A 17,737-nucleotide genomic window follows, 5' to 3' on the forward strand; every position below is an offset into this window, starting at 1 on the left:
GCTGGTGTAAACAATCTTGCGATTCAGATTTAATTTCTTCAATAGTTGATTCAGCAAGGAGAACACTTTCTACAGTTATCAAGAAAAAGGAACCTGATGTTATGATTAAAATGTTTGAAAATATAATACGGCCAATAGAACACTCAAAGATTTACGTCTACCTGCTCTCTGTTATTTAGCTTACACATGTTTTTTTACAGTATAATGAATTATGTAACATTAAAGCCAAACATATAAATTTTTTTTTGTGACGTTATATGGATATTTTTGTTGAAAGGAGCAATACAGATTTCTATATAAAGGGCAATCGTGTCTTCATATCAAAGTTAGAAAGTCCGCAATGTCCTGTTGCCTTACTTTCAAAGTATTTAGATATGAAGTCTGAAATGTATATTTTTAGATCGATTTCGTTTTTTAGGAGTCGTAATGTATTTTCATTAAGAAAGAAAGATATTTGTTTGTCGTACACTAGAGCAAGAAAAATCGTATCTATGGCATTAGCTAATTTTGGCTGTAGTATATCTGACTTTGGTTTGCATAGTTTTACAGCTGGAGGGGCAATAGCCGCCGATCAGAATGATATATCTGATAGATTATTTAAAATGCATGGTCGCTGGAAATAGATAGAGCCATAGATGGATATGTTTTAGAAAATTTACAAAAGCGTTTCTAAGAATCTTGGAATTTAGTTACATGTATATTTCTGTCTACTTTCTTTGTGCATCGAGGTGGTCACTGCGCCATTCAGTATCCAAATTTGTGTTTGCTTTATTGTATTTAGAAAGTAAAGGCTAATGTTGAGATGTACATAACATACCTGCATGTGCTGAATTATATACACGTATGTTCAAAAAAGATAAAGCTTCTTAGCACATAAATATTTTATGTTTGGTTAAACAAAGTGCATTAAAACATAAGGTCACAACCCATGTCATGTCGAAAACTGCCTTTAAATATTGTGTGTTAGTTTTTATGTGTAGACCCTATGAGCGAATCAATGTAAATACCATCATAAATATATAATTTATTTTATGATTTGACATCTCTATAATAGCTATATCCTTTACGAAAGAAAACACCCGCGCGTATTAATCGTTTACAGGTACATCTGTATTTGAGAATGAGTTCCCCGAACTACTTGAAAAATTTGTGAATGCTTTTACAAGTTTGTGTTATCGCAAACCTTAATGTAGTTATTGCTAGGTAATTAAAAGATTTCTTTCGTTTAGGTCCAAAACATTGTTACCAATTTGACCAAACAGAACTCATGTAAACACCATATGATAGAGACAAGGGGCAACAATGTAAAGTTAATAATAGAAAATGGAAAATCGTCCCTTTTTGTCGTAAATGTTTGCATCATGTTTAATATTATTGATATAAGAACAAAGAAAAAGAAAAAGACATTCTTTATACCATATTTGCAAAACATCTTGCAATCTTTACTTCAAAAGTAGTTTATTGGCGTTGATTTACCAATGTCATAATTACTGAGCTAAATCAAAAGACAACACACATCTTAAAGCCCTTATATATTGAAAGAAATGCTTTCTCCTCACTAGATTGCTATACTTTACTACAGTTCAGATATTGTTTCCCCATAAATAAATTCCCGATCGTCCCATATTTTAATTTTTGTGATTTATGCTGAGAAAAGATACTAACTCCCTTCCCAACGGCAAAAAATAAATACTTAACGTTTCAAACAGGACAATAAGTCCAAAATGTGGATTAACGTAGTCATGAATCATGAACGTTTCTTAATACACTGGAAAAAATAGTCAAACGGTTACACGTTTTTTGTGGTTTTTTGGTTCTTGTAATTCAATTAGTGTTAGATTTATATTTTATTTTGATGCTGCTAATGAAAGGTCACTCCTTCAGACAATTTCCAATTAATATGATTGATTTTTTTTTAATTTGTTTTTGTGTGTTTAATAACCACTGGGTTGATGCCACTGCTGATGGACCAGAGGTCCCCTAGGGTATTCTCCAATCCAGTATCCACACTTGTCTGAACCCGAAATATTTTAGATTTCATTTATCATATTTATTCAAATTTGCACTATTACAAATTCAAAATACTCGAAACACCGAAGCTTCATTCCTTATATTGCTTATGGTAGAACCTCAAAACACCGAAGTTGCATTCCTTATGTTGCTCATGGTAGAACCTCTCGGTTATAAATTTTGCTTCCTATTTCAATATTGTTGGTTGTAAGTACTTCTTGTAATCCATTGATTTTTGGATTAAGATCTTCCTTTATATTTTATTCTTATGCAGCAGATGAGAGGTGACTCCTTGAAATACGTGTACAACATATTGCAATTTGCAATGTATAAAAGAATAGTATTTTTGTATTTGGTAATGATACAAAATCGAATTCACAAAGGAATGCTACATTTCAACTGTAAATTGTAGTTGAATAATAAGATCAACGACATTAAGAATCCTAGAAATAACCAAGTTTGACAAGCAAAGAAAATTGAAATTTACACAGTATACAAAAATTTTCACTTGATGTGTTTATTTTTTGATTGAAGCCTCAGCTTAGGTATTTGTGTTACATGCTTTATATAAAGCTATCTATTGTCAAATTGTTAATAAAAAGACAATAAATTTCATTTGTTGCATCGAAGAAATTTTACAAAAAAATATTCGAAATACTGGCAATGACTTCTAGAAAAAAAAGAGCCGGTCAAAATGTTTATCGCTTGATTAAATGAACTTTTACTGTATTTTACTGCAATGTTAAAAAAATGTACATATATTTGAATAACATGTTTTTTTTATCTAATTGTTAATCTTACATACACAGCATATATCTATAGATGTATCTTGATTAATGTGTAAATGAAGATTGTATAATCTATTCATTCTAACTCTCTCAAAACTTTCAGACGGTTAAAATAGAAATAAACCATATTATATTGTCAAAGTTAAAGGCTACTGATAATTCTAAAGATTGAAAGTCACATCCTTAATGTTTGGCTATACTTTTGTTTAGATTTTATAGATGTTATATTTCAATTTACTTGTACCCTGAAGGTTATATGCTAGAAAATATCAGCTATCATGATTTTAATTGTGCTTTTGGATTAAAAGCTTTTAATGTTCTCAATATAAATCAAATAAATTTTATTTGTTAATATCTACGTCAATAAAATTTATTTATAGAAAAACATATTGCTTTAATACATTTACATAAAATGTCATAATAAAACATGCATATTAATCGTGAATATATAGAAAAGTGTTATATAATGAATAAACATATATTGCATAGAGAGTTTAAAGTATACACTTCCTTGTTTATTTTGCGTATTTGCGTTTTCTTTTTTAAAGAAGCTGAATCTTTCTCATTTTAATAATCATTAGACATGCCAAAAGGAGCACTTCTAGCGACTACCATTAGTATTATCATCCACATCGTTAATGCAACTGAGACATACAAACAGTGGTCTCCTCAGAATGTAAACAGTACAGACTTATCATGTCCAAGTACGTGTTTTGATATTCACCGTGATCTTGAAGACTGTTGTGTGTGTCTTGCTGTTCCTGCCTGGAAACTTGATATTCAGAACAAAGTTCTTCTAAAGCTTGACTAGTATACTAGACGCGATGGTACAGCATATATTTTGAACGAAGATAAGCCACAATCTAGACTGGTTCACCAAAACGGTTTTCTGTGGAGTTTGCCAAAAAATCTATGTTACTTCAATATTGTAGAAATTGCTTTACAACATAATTTCATTCTTGATATCGGAAACATTTCATGTCTTTCATTTCTAGACGCATTAGATTTAAGTTTTAATTTGATTTCGTTTGTTGGAAATACCACCTTTTTGAACCTTAATAACAATTTCATAACAGTTATAGAACCGTTTACCCTGGCAGGAACTACTTTATCTCTAATAAAAACTGACTTTCGTTTCAACTTATCGACTGAATTAGACATCAGAAATGCTGTTCCAGAACACAATTTTTGTGAATATAATTTGTCTAACAATAAGATAGAAACAATAGTAAACAAAGCAAACTTCAAGCTTGACAAAGAGAAGGTGTATCATGGAGGTGTTGTAGATTTAGATTCAAACTTTCTAACCAAGTTTTTTTATTGGAAAAATCTAGGAATTTCAAATATTCTGACTCTTGGTAAGGTTATGCAATTTGGATTCCTTCTGCGAAATATGAAGTGGAGCTGTGATTGTCTAATGGAACAATTCCTTGAACTATCAGAAGACATCATGAATAGAATATGGCGATATCACTTTAATGTGACATGCTGGAATCCACATGAGTATCGTGGACTTTCTATTCCAGATTATTTCGTGAAAGGTGACCGTTTAGACTTATTGATATGCAATATATCAGCTTTTGATAAATGTCCTAGATATTGTTACTGCTACAATCAACCAAAAAATAAAAGGATAGTTGTGAACTGCACTGCATCAGGCTTGAACACCTTACCTATGTTCCTGACGGAGAAAACCTCACACTTATATTTAGGGATAGCAATATAAATGTGTTAGAGAACAGAGAATATTTCGACAGGGCTTACATGATCGATCTTTCTAATATTTCCATTCGTGAAATTCGTGACAACGCATTTCTGAAAATGAAAAACAACATTTTATTAGATCTTACAAAAAATAAACTCAGCGACTTACTCTGTGTATACAGGAATTTGCACCGTGTAGAACAGCAATAGGGATCATAATCATTAACTGTGACTGTAGTCACACTTGGCTGACGGATTTGGTAAAAACAGAAACGGGAAGAAGTGCAGTAATGTAACTAAGATTGTTTGTAAGATTGGGGACACAAAAACTTCTGTGGTTGACATAACCTGGGATACAACTTGCAAAGACAACGATCATCTCGAATTTCTGTATATATTATTTGTTGTTGTTTTTACTTTGGTTGTTGGCTTGTTCATAATGTCGTACATCTTTCGCTACGAAATATTCATTTTGAATAGAAAATTCACCAAGCGACATAATAAAAGAGTTCATCCAACTAGTCAGTATGAAGTATTTATCTTATAACATAAATTGCAGTAGAAACTACATTATTATTCTCTGTGATAGGTATTCGACTGCTAATGCACATTGGACGTCTATCGAATGGAACAATTACCGAACAAATAAAGAAAAGCAAATTATCATTTTGAATTATGACCAAGTTGGATCGTACCATGTATATGACGACAAAATCAAGCCATTCTTGCATTTAGGATCAGATATTGATTTTTCTAATAGAAATAACCAACTTTTACAAAATGTTCAGAGGAGGTTCTACATTCTAATTACAAACTTACTAATGCAAAATCTCAGTTCATGTTAAAGACGATGAAAAGAAAAGATGTATTTACGATTAATATTTGATGGTACAGAATTGAACGTGTATTTAAAACAATAACAATTTACAAAAATGAATATGTTTTACATGGTTCTGATTTGGACTTGTCCATATGTCTTAATGGCCAAATTACGAATCTGTAAAAGACGTTTTAAGTACAATGAATATCAATATTGTGTATTTTAACCTCTATACTCACAATTGTCAAAGAAGGTCTGCAGTCCTACCACAACACGTTACTCCCGTAGTGGTATTAATTCAATGTGGATCCTGAAAAATTCGAAAGATCTTTTGGAACCAATTAGTTCTAGACCATTATCTGAATATAATAGCATTAAAACCTATGATTTTTCAACACTGTATAATTCTATTCCCCATACTCCCGACTTAAAAAACATTATACATCGTTGTTATTCCAAAAAGATGGTACACCTAGATTCAAATAAATAGTTCTTGGTAGAGATTCCTCATACTTTGTAAGAAATAATTCAAAATCATCTTCCAAATAACAGAGGAAGATGTTTACTAAATGCTGGAATTTTTAATCGACAACGTATTTGTCCAGTGTGGTGGACGTGTTTTTCAACAAACGGTCGGCATTCCAATTAGAACAAATTGTGCTCCTTTACTTGCTGACCTATACTTCACTCTTATAAGGCTGACTTTATAGTTGATCTGATTAGAAAGAAAGAATATCGTTTGGCTAGATCCTTCAATCGCAGTTTCCGCTATATAGATTACGTGTTATCTTATACAAAAGAACTTGAGATAAAGGATACTACAGACATTGTGAAGTCAGCCTCATATCTTGACCTACACTTAGAAATCGATGGTAAAGGAAAACTATTGACCAAACTTAAAGACAAACGTGATGACTTTTCATTCAGAATTGTCAACTTTCCTTTCACATGTGAAAACATCCCTTCAGCACCTGCGTATGGAGTGTTCATATCACCACTCAAACGTTATGCCAGAGCTTGCCGAAACTACGCAGACTTTTTGTATCGCACTAGAACTTTAACAAATAGGATTCTGAAACAGGGTTATCTTTCTACAAGATTGAAGATATCCTACAGAAGTTTTATGGTCGTCATCATGAACTCGTGGATCGTTGTGGTGTATCCATCTGCACCATGAAAACTGATTTATTCAACGGGTCATAGTTTTCCTTTCCTCATTTGTCTACCCCGGACTTGACTATTTATGAGCAACCTCGGCGGGTGTTTCTAGAAAAGCAGAGGACACTTACCCTACCGGTGCACCTGGTCCATGATCCCAGTTTTTAGTGGTGTCCGAGTTGCTCATTTGCTTTTGTTACTTTGTATGTATGATTTTAGTTACTTTCTGTTCTTTGTTGTGTATGTCTGTTTTCCATGTCGGGTCTTTGTTCTTTGATTACATTCTTTTCATTACCGCTATAACCTTGGTTCCCTTGATAACCAGTTGCACTGGTAGGTGAAGCGTCCTCTGCTTTTTCTAGAAACACCTGCCGAGTTGCTCTCATAAAACGTCAAGTCCAGGGTAGACGAAAGAGCAAAGGTAAACTATGACACGTTGAACATATCAGTTTTCATAGTGCAGATGGATTCACCGTAACGATCCATGAATTCGTGATGACGACCATAAGCAATATAACCCTGTTCCAGAAGCCTACCTGTTAGAAGTCTAGCCGATACAAAAAGTCTGCAAGCTCTGGCATAACGTATGAGTTGTGATATGAACAGTCCATACGCAGGTGCTGAAGGGAGGTTGCCACAGATGACAAGAAAGGTGACAATTCTGAATGAGAAGTCATCAGGTTTGTCGTAAAGCTTGGTCAGTAGTTTACCCTTACCATCGATTGTTAAGTGTAGAACTGTTAACTCGTATTTTTTCATTAGAAAGTATAAATTCTAATTTGATTATTCAAAATTTACGCAATTTTGTAAATATGATTTCCTGGTATTGGCCTTATTCTTAGAGGTTTGTTCAAATAGGTACAGTTATCGTTATTCTTGCATTTGTTATTGATGTCACCAGTTAATTTATAAATATTCAGTAACCGCTTCAATCCAGCTAGTTATGGCTGGCTAGACATTCATCATTTAAAGAGGAATAATAAAAGCTGTATATAAAGTCGTATTCGTAACAAAATTGAATTAAAATTTCCATTTTCAATATAAAATAACTTTGTACCATATTGATATGTATTTATATAATCAATCTTAAATTTGTCTCATGTTGAAACCTATAAACATTTATTCACGGATTCGCATGATATTTTTTTTCCATTCAGGTTATTGATGCTTTTGTCGGATATATTTCTTTGAGTTAAGAATAGAATGTATTTTTATCAAACTGCAACTATTTAAAAGAAAATATTTATTACGGATGTCGAGTAACTGTAAATCGTAAATGTAATTTACATAGTAGGATCATTATGGTGAACGTAAAAGTGCAATTTTCCATGTGAAATGAATATGTTTTGTTTGTTTGTTTGTTTTTTTGTTGTTGTTGCTGTTTTGCCTGCTTTTGTCTTATCATGGTAATCATGACTTTATTCTATGGTTCAAATGTATTGTGACGGATGTTTTAAGGATTACACTGTAAGAAAGAAAGAGTACTTTATGATAGCGAAAACAACTTTGTCAATCAAGGTCGACTAATGCAGTCACATATAGTATTTACCTAGTATAAATTATAAATAAAAATAAGATACAGGTAGTGAAGTTCAGATAACATTCGATGCACACCTTTTACATATATGTAATCATTAAAACGACGCCTAATATAGCCATATTTTCATGTGACTTGTTTTGTCTTTGGAACATATACGTTTGAAATAGTACATGAGTATATTTTCACGAAGAATATTTATACGAACAAGGATTCTTAAATATATGATCGAAAGAGTTTATTTCAAGGATAAAGACTAAACGGAAAAAATATACACACAAACTACAAAAGACATGCAATAACCGAAATAACGTGTAAAAGCAAACTTTGGTAAGTAAGCAAAACGGACTCCACTAAAAACTGGAATTATGGACCAGGCGCATTGAACAACTATTTTTAAAGGCAGAATGGCAAATTACACTGTATACAAGTATCACCTCACTCTGATAACAGTTTAATCCCTTAACATTTCAATACTTTCATTCACATGATCCAGTTATATTTTTAGCATTCTCTAAAAAACTCTAAAAAATTGGATATATGGTTTAATAATTTAATTTCAGAAGTAAAACGGTTTCTTATACGGTTATCATCTCAAAGACCAAAATTTGTAAAGACTGTGACGTCATCATTTTTTATGATTTACTTGTTGAATTTTGGTACTTAAATCAAATTATAAGGAATATTTTTTTTTTCGTTTTCTAAAGTTATCACCCTTTTGTCTTTCTCCTTCTTCTTATTCGTAGAATGTGAAATATTTTTACCCCAGATCATTACATTAAGCGTTTCCCAAAGTAACTGGTCTGATGTATTTCTTTTGCAAATACATTCCATCTGAGAGTTTAAATGTGCCATTGAAATAAAAAGGCATTAATCCTTAACAGCCAGAATGTCCCTAATGTTTAAAATATAACGAGAATGGGTCTGGATATGGTGAATATCTAAAAAAGACAACAACTCCATCGGATAAACAAAACATCAGGTTAAGGACACTAATGGGTAGTTAATGAACGACGAGGAACCCTCACATCACAGGGTAGGCTACAGCCGGTCCCAAAACATCTTAAACTGGTACAGCGAAATAGTTTCACTTATAGACTCCAGTGACATAAGGGTCTTGACTTGGGTCAAGCGTAAAAATGATCCTCCCCTATTATATCTCACCACTGTTGAAAAAAATATTGCACAATTAAACACTCCAAAAATTCAGTTGAAAAAAGTTTTAATCACTTTATAATAACGATTTAGTCACACAGGAAATCATTAAAATTACAATTCAAAGTGAAACTTTTGTTTTATCTCATGTTATACCTACATTAGAATTATTTAAAAACTTGTTGTATCAATACAATTTCTTGATGTTGGTACATAGGATAAACAATTCTAATAATTTTCAAAGGACCTTCATGTATGCAATCTTAAAAAAATACTTTTTATGAGAGCAACTCGGCGGGTGTTTATAGAAAAAGCAGAGGACGCTTCACCTACCAGTGCACCTGGTCCATGCTCCAAAGTTTTTAGTAGAGTCCGAGTTGCTCATTTGCTTTTGTTACTTTGTATGTATGATTTTGCTTACTTTATGTTCTTTGTTGTGTATGTATGTTTTCCATGTCTGGTCTTTGTCCCTGGGTTGCATTCTTTCGATTGTCTCTATAACCTTGGTTCCATTGATTACTCTTTCTATTGTATTTTCCTTGCAAGTCTGAATCTTTTTAACAACTGCATTTCATTTATAGAACCACTTATCCTGACAGATAATACCTATACAATATCTGACCTTGGTTTTAACACACTGACTGCGTCAGTAATGCTGTTCCAAAACACATTGCCGTGAATATGATTTATCAAACAACCAAAATCGTAGTAATAGTAAAACCAAGCAAACATCAAGTTTATCTTAAAAATGTGTATAATGGTACTGTTGTGGAATTTCGTCTCTTGAATTGCTTAAAAACATAAAAAAATAAAGCATGGCAGGATTACTGAAATGTAACATGTTGGAATCTGCCCCAGTATCGTGGACTTTCTATTGATTATTTCTTGACCGATTGGATATGTTGATATACAATATATAATATATCAACTACAAATTAATGTCATAGATATTGTTAAAGCTACTATCAACCGAGAAATTAAGGGGTAGTTGTTAACTGTACCGCGCCATGCCCGAAGTCATTACCTGACTATGTTCTTGAGGGGGAAAACCTTACCTGAGTATATTCCTGACAGGGAAAATCTTATCCTTTTATTCAAGGTCAAATATATCAGACTGTTAAAGTACAGAGAATGCTTCGGTAGGTCTTCATTCAATATATTTCTGACAGAGGCTTCCTTAAAATGAACAACAACGTTTTACTAAATATTTCCAAAAAATGGACTCAAACACTTGTCACATGCAATTCAGAAATTTGATCCATGCATAACAGTAGCAGGAGACTTAATCATTATTTGTGATTGGAATCACATTTGGATGGCATATTACATCAGAACCGAAAAAGAGAACAAAGAAGGGCAGTAATGTAACAAAATGTTAATGACAGATTGAGAACACAACAATTACAGTCATTGGCATTAGTTCGGATACACATTTCGACGAATATCTACAAGTTCTGTAATGTTTTTACTTTCATTTCAAGTTGTTTTTTATCAACGTATAAATTAGGCATTCTTAGTAGAAAAAAATACAAGGACACAATGAAAGAACTCCTCAACAAACAGGACGGTATGATGTTTTATATACTTCATTGAAGATAACGACATAATGTACAAATTGGCAATGCGATTTCTAAACCATTTTCTATGTTCGATGGGATATAAATCATGTATACCATGCACTGACAAAGCAGTTTGGAGTCAAAAGCGTTGACTTACAAAATAAGTTGCAGTAGAAACATCGTAATATAATGTGACTAAGAATGCACTAATGCACAACGGACGTCTATCGAATGGAGAAATATTTAGAACAGTTGCTGTGATGGAGACATACTTGGAAGAATTCTGTGATGCAGACATATTTGGAATAGTGCCTGTGATGGAGACATATTTGTAAGAGTGATCAAGGGAACCAATATTCAAAAGAATGTACGAATAATCAAGGGAACCAAGGTTATAGTGGTAATAAAAAGAATGTAATCCAGGGACAAAGAACAGACATGGAAAACAGACATGCACAACAAAGGACATGAAGTAACTAAAATCATACATACAAAATAACAAATGCAAATGAGCAACTCGGACTCCACTAAAAACTGGGAGCCCCGGTAGGACAAGCGACCTCTTTTTTTTATAGAAACACACGCCGAGATGCTTATAATGAGTCAAGTCCGGGGTAGACAAAAGAGGAAAGGGAAACTATGACACTTTGAACAGTAAAGGTTTTTTTCAGCATCTATGTGTTTGGTGCAGTATCTAACGATTTGTTTTGTAAAGTTGTATCATAAATGCAGCTCTGAAACAACTTAAAAAAAACATAGTTGAACAGTGATATTTACTGCCATTCTTGTTTTTTTATTATCACATCTTTAAATTATCGAGTCTCACATAAAGTCTTATATTTTTACGAAATCAATCCAATCAGGGGTTAAATTCATTTTTTTTTATTTTCAACTCCTTCAACATCTTAACTGGTATATTTTAAATAGGTTTAAAACTTTTTTCAAATCAATTTAAACTAATTCCCAATCTTCCCCATTCAAAACCCGAATCCCTCATACAATATACCCATTCTCCACCCCCATTCCCTTCTCCTCATATACAAAAGTATGGGGAGTTTTTGTTTTTTGAAACAAAACTATTTTTATGATGCATTGTCAATTAACAACCCATTTTGGCAAATGGTTACCTTCAATATATCCAATAGAGCGTGTGATAAAGGAGATAACAGAAACAGCTTGTTCATCTTCTTTTTTTCTTTTTTTGAACCTATATCCCTTTTTCATCAGCGGTCATCTCAACACTAAGATTTATGATGAAAAATGACGCCCTTATTTTTAATTTGACGAATTTTTCTTACCCGTGCAGCAATATATCTTCATCTCCTGTATATGGTTTTTTAAATTTCAAATTTGATTCGCTACGCCAAAGAAAGTACTAATTACTCTTATTTCCTAAACGCCATAAATATCTGCGTAATAGACTACATAATTAATGGGGTATACGGAAATACGTCTCAAAAGGTCTCTTACCATCTCTTTAGATATCAAACCTTGGTTCCTCAGTTTCTTCTAAATTAATGAGTAATGAGTAATGAGTAATGAGCATGTAAATGCGTTTTAATAATTACCGGTATATTCACCCCGCAAATGAAGAGGTAGGTTAAGCACACAGTAAAACGTGGATTTAACCCACCATTTTATTTGTAATGCCTGTTCCATATCAGGACCACTGCCGTACCAGTTGCTCCGCCGGTGGTGTAATATCTATTTTGTCAGATTTGCTTTGAACTTGATTTGGTGGATCGGGTGAATGTTCGGTAATTTTGTTGTTGTCCTTATTCAGTAGTTAATGTAGTTAATTCTGATTTTACATTCATTATGTCGTCATTAATTTTCGCATCATAGTATTTGATATCTTTATGAATACTAAAATATACAGCGTCATTTCTCCGAGTATTGTACAAATTTCAATAAGCCGCCTGTAGTCAATGAACAACATTTTAATGAAAACAATTTGAGGCATAATACATATTGAAACACGTCTTGACCAAACCTCTATTTGACACGATATTTGTTAAGGTTTAACCTAGTGAATCTGGTGTGAAATGTCTTCAAAATATGTCTGGTTTGCAAAGGCTATCGGTTTTAACATATTTCGTTCTATAGCAGTAATTTGATTCCTATAACAGATTAATAATTGTTATCACATATTAGCTTACTTGCGATTGGGATATCAAACTATCTTAAACGTTATAACTGAAAACGATATCAACCGAGTTCCTCACCAAAACTATCTATTAACCGGCTTCCTTACAAAAACTTAAAACGATATCAACTGATTTCCGTACAAAATTATCTGTGATATAATTCGGCTTTCTTATCTATATCACCAACCTATATAAACCGATTTCTTTATTAAAACAACATGCGATATCAAGCGGCTTCCTTACAAAAATATACTACGATATCAACCGGCTTTCTTACTAATTTACTAACGATATTAATCGGCTTCCTTACAAAAAGCTACCTATGATATCAACCGACTTCCTTAAAAAATAATACCTACGATATCAACCGACTTCCTTAAAAAAATAATACCTACGATATCAATATACTTCCCTACAAAAACTACCGACGATATCAATCGGCTCATTTACAATAATTACAAACGATATCAAACGATATCAACGAACTTCCTTACAAATATTGAAGAGATCAATCTGTTTCCCTACAAAAACCAACATTATTAATTGACATCCTTACAAAATCTACCTACGATACTAAACGGCTATCTTACAAAAATTACAAACGATATATACTAACTTCCCTACAAAACTACCTACGATATCAACCGGTTTTCTTAACAAAAACTACTAACGATATCAATCGGCTTCCTTTAAAAAACTACCTACGATACTAACCTGTTTCCTTACAAAAACTAATAACGATATCAATTGGCTTCCTTAAAGAAACTGCGTACGATATCAAACGGTTTACATACAAAAACTACTATCGATATTAACCGGCGTCCTTTAAAAAACTACCTACGATATCAACCGGTTTCCTTACAAAGACTACTAATGATATCAATCATCTTCCTTAGAAAAACTACCGACGATATCAACCTGCTTCCTTACGAAAACTACAAACGATATCAATCGGCTTCCTTACAAAAACCACGAACGATATTGATCGGTTTCCTTGAAAAAATACCTACGATACCAATTGGTTCCTTTTGATTTTTAAACACGATATCAACCGGCTTCCTTACAAAATTTACAAACGATATCAATCGAATTCCTTACAAAAACTACTAAATCTGTCACTTGGCTTCTTTTCATATATTACGCTCAATTCCAAACAGTTTCCTTACAAAAATACTTACGATATCAGTCGGCTTATTCACAGAAATTACAAACGATATCAATCCCTTTCCTTACACAAAACTACTTACGAGACCAATTGTCTTCCTTACAAAGACTAAATAAGATATTAATCGGCTACTTTCAATAATGTAGTAATGTGATTCATTATCCCGCCGATATTCAAATTCAAAGTTAATGCATTAATGTCTTCCGTTGAAACAAAACTAGTTATTTGTGACTATGAGATTTTGAACCGTAAATCGAACATACTTTCTGTTTAGAATAATCAAGGGAACCAATGTTATTGCGGTAATAAAAGGAATGTAATCCAGGTACAAAGACCAGACATAGAAAATAGACATACACAACAAAGAAGATAAAGTAACTAAAATCATACATATAAAGTAACAAAAGTATGAATGAGCAACTCGAACTCCACTAAAAGGATTATATTACTTTAAATATGTCCAAACGCTCCGGAATAGACATTTGTAACAGAAAATGTGCTTCCTACTTATGTTTCTTCTAAAAATGATGAAGAAATAACTTGATTGTTAATAGATACCAGAGTTTAACATAAATCTTTCATAACAATTTTCGATTCTGCACAAACACACTGGATCTCTGTTCAAACGTCTACCAGGGAAACCGTCCATAAATTCCTTACCTAGCCATGTATTGAAGCATTAGTAACATATACTAGGAAGAAATGGCCATGAAGTTAACTTTAAAACATATCTATGATTGGCAGTATTGCTTGTCTTGACCGGGTGATTCTCAATAAGCTTTTAACAACAATCGTACACACGCATATCAAAGTTCTCCAATCGCATTTTTTTAAGAACTTTAGTTATTCGGAAAACACGAAACTCACTAATTAAGATATCGCGAATTTCAGTATCCTGTGCAGATTTTTCTCAAGGAGCAACATATCATCAGAAGCATTAGAACCATATATAAAGGAATATCTTAATCCAAAAATAAATTGTATACAAGAAGTATTCATAGCAAAACAAAAACGCAAACAAAAAAATGAAAACAGCATTGAGAAGTATTAATAAGTGAAGCGTTCATCCTTTTTTTTAATGCTCGTTTTCACTTTTACTGACCTAACTGATATATTATTTGTAACGAAAGAAATAAGCAATTACGAAACAAACTAAGACACCACAGTTTTAAATTAAAGGTTTTGTAATGAGGAACTGTTGAGTAAGAAAGCATATTATACTTCAGAATTGTCTTGCCCTCCCACAGTTTTACCAAAATATAGTCTTTATCGAAAATTTTTTCAAGCAAAATCCTAAAAAATTATCAAATACCATTAATAGATTTATTCTACAGATATGATTTTGAAATTATCTATTTTTCGATCCTTGTTTTCACGAATATAGATACATGTAGTCGACCCCAATTGAATTCATACGTAAAAACTAGTCATTTGCAGTATATCAAAGTTTGCTTATTTAGTATTTGATGTTACTATTAAAAATATTCGGTCAACTGGAATTGTAGTGTATTGGTGTTGTGTTATGCTTTACATCTCTTTTGAAAATTGTCACTAATGCAAAGCTTACACTAGCGACGCCCGTATTGTATTTGATAAAGTGAAATTCGAACATATAAAGAATTTAAAAATTGCTTAATACGGCTAATCTGCAACCGAAGACACCAGTTCTAGTTTATAAATACTGAATTATTTTCATAAATCGAAGAGCATCTTCACTAATCTTCTTAATCATCAGATTATTGCAAGACAGTGTTGGACGAAAAATATTAAAAATATTAACTTCACGCCATAATATTATGATCAGCACTGCATTATTGAGCGATGAAATGACAATATCATCAATACTGGAAAAAATATTCAACTATTTAAGAACATTATATGACCTTATATAGTTGTCAAGCCTCCAACATCTTTGCCTATTATAATGTTAGTAAAAGACCTTATCAACATTGATTTTGGCACAATGACAGTTTCAAGACAGCTTTTGATACTGGTCATGATAATGTTTGATGGAATAGATGGAAATAAAACTCCACAGAACTATTATATTTTTAAGGGTATGACATTAAACTTCACGAGTATAACAATTAAAACGGTAAACACTCGATCATTTTTTGTCATGTGCCATGATTGGTGCTAACGACAACTGTTGTGCAGGAAGTTTTGATGACAGTTTAAAAAGATGTATGATAGACGCTGATTGTTGCCCAAACAGGATGTGGATGGTAATTCAACTTGTATTTAGTAAAGCTTTCGGTAAGAAATTATGTATTCAATATTACAATTGTTATTCTTTTACATGAACAATTAAAAGGCAAGAAGGAGAACGGTTTAACGTAAAAGAAAAATAATATGAATTTCAACTTTGTTTTGTAGAGGATTGTTCTTTGACCGGATGTGAAAGCGGTGAGCGACAAATCTGGCTAGGAAAGACATGCATGACTGTTTATTGCGTGATGGATGAATACGGAGGAGGCTGGACTGTAAGATAAGCTACTATGATTTTAATCATGCTTGTTTCTTTTAACGAACTCGAACAACAACAAAGGTCAACATTTTTTTATACATTCAAAATGTCAACAAAACAGGGTCTTTCTTGGAAAATTACCAAACCTTCAATAAAACATGTAATTTTTGTAGTAAATATGGTAGCCGCATACAGGAAAATGATTTCGAAATCAAATTAGGTAGGTGTGACATACACGAGTTCCACTTGAAAGTCGTTAGAAGCGGTTGTAGGGTGGTACTCTATTGTATCGCTGAATCTCCAACTTTTTATATGGTACATCGTCAGATTTCAACCCGACATATCAATATCCAAATAAAAAAGAGGAGTGTTGCAGGGTCAGAGGAAATTAGAACTAGGGTTATATGAAAAATGTTAATTTCTGTTTACTATGGCAATTCAAACAAAATGTAAGAAATAAAAGTCTGTAGGCTTTTCAGCCATGAATCACACTTTGCATGATGGTTGTCTGGCGTCCTACTTAATTCTTACAATATAAAAATACATGCGTGTAATACAATGCTTGTATAGTCATAATCAAGAGATTGTTGTTATCTTCCCACGCTTAAGATTGAATTTGTTCATAACATTAAATTACAATTGTATAGTCAATGTTGAACAGTTTTAGTGATTAATAGATGAAGTTTCCAATTTCATACTTCAAAAATAAGGAACAACAGACCCTTTTATATGATACATCTTCAATGTAAGCTAGTATGCAGCAAACTAGAGTTAGGTTTTCATAGCCTGTTCACATTGTTCTATATTCTACATGCAATTAAGTAGCAGTGTTAATAAAAATCAAACAAGAGGTGATTCATGCATGCCAAAAACCCACCGAATTCAGTTTTATTTCTTGTGAAGAAACAGTTACTGATCACATAATAAGTCTAAGTTTTTCATTTAGTTGTTACACTTTTGAGATAAAAATACATGTATATAGATTACACATGACTTTGGCACTTTGCAAGAGTTATCGTTCTTGATCTGGTTGGATTTGGTTGATTTAAGTGGAAGATAAATATATGATTTTCTCAAAAGTTCAGATCTGGATACAGAAATAACTATCGTTATCTGAAAATATAGAATATCTAGACTGAAAAAACATCGTTTATTTGGTGGGTTTTGCTACACCATGAATCACTTTACCATTGGCCGCGTCTGAATTTTATGTGGACTGGTACTTAA

The sequence above is a fragment of the Perna viridis genome, chromosome 6, assembly GCF_037379345.1.
Source record: "Perna viridis isolate PV_CMFRI_1.1 ecotype Kerala chromosome 6, ASM3737934v1, whole genome shotgun sequence".
NCBI lineage: Eukaryota > Metazoa > Mollusca > Bivalvia > Mytilida > Mytilidae > Perna > Perna viridis.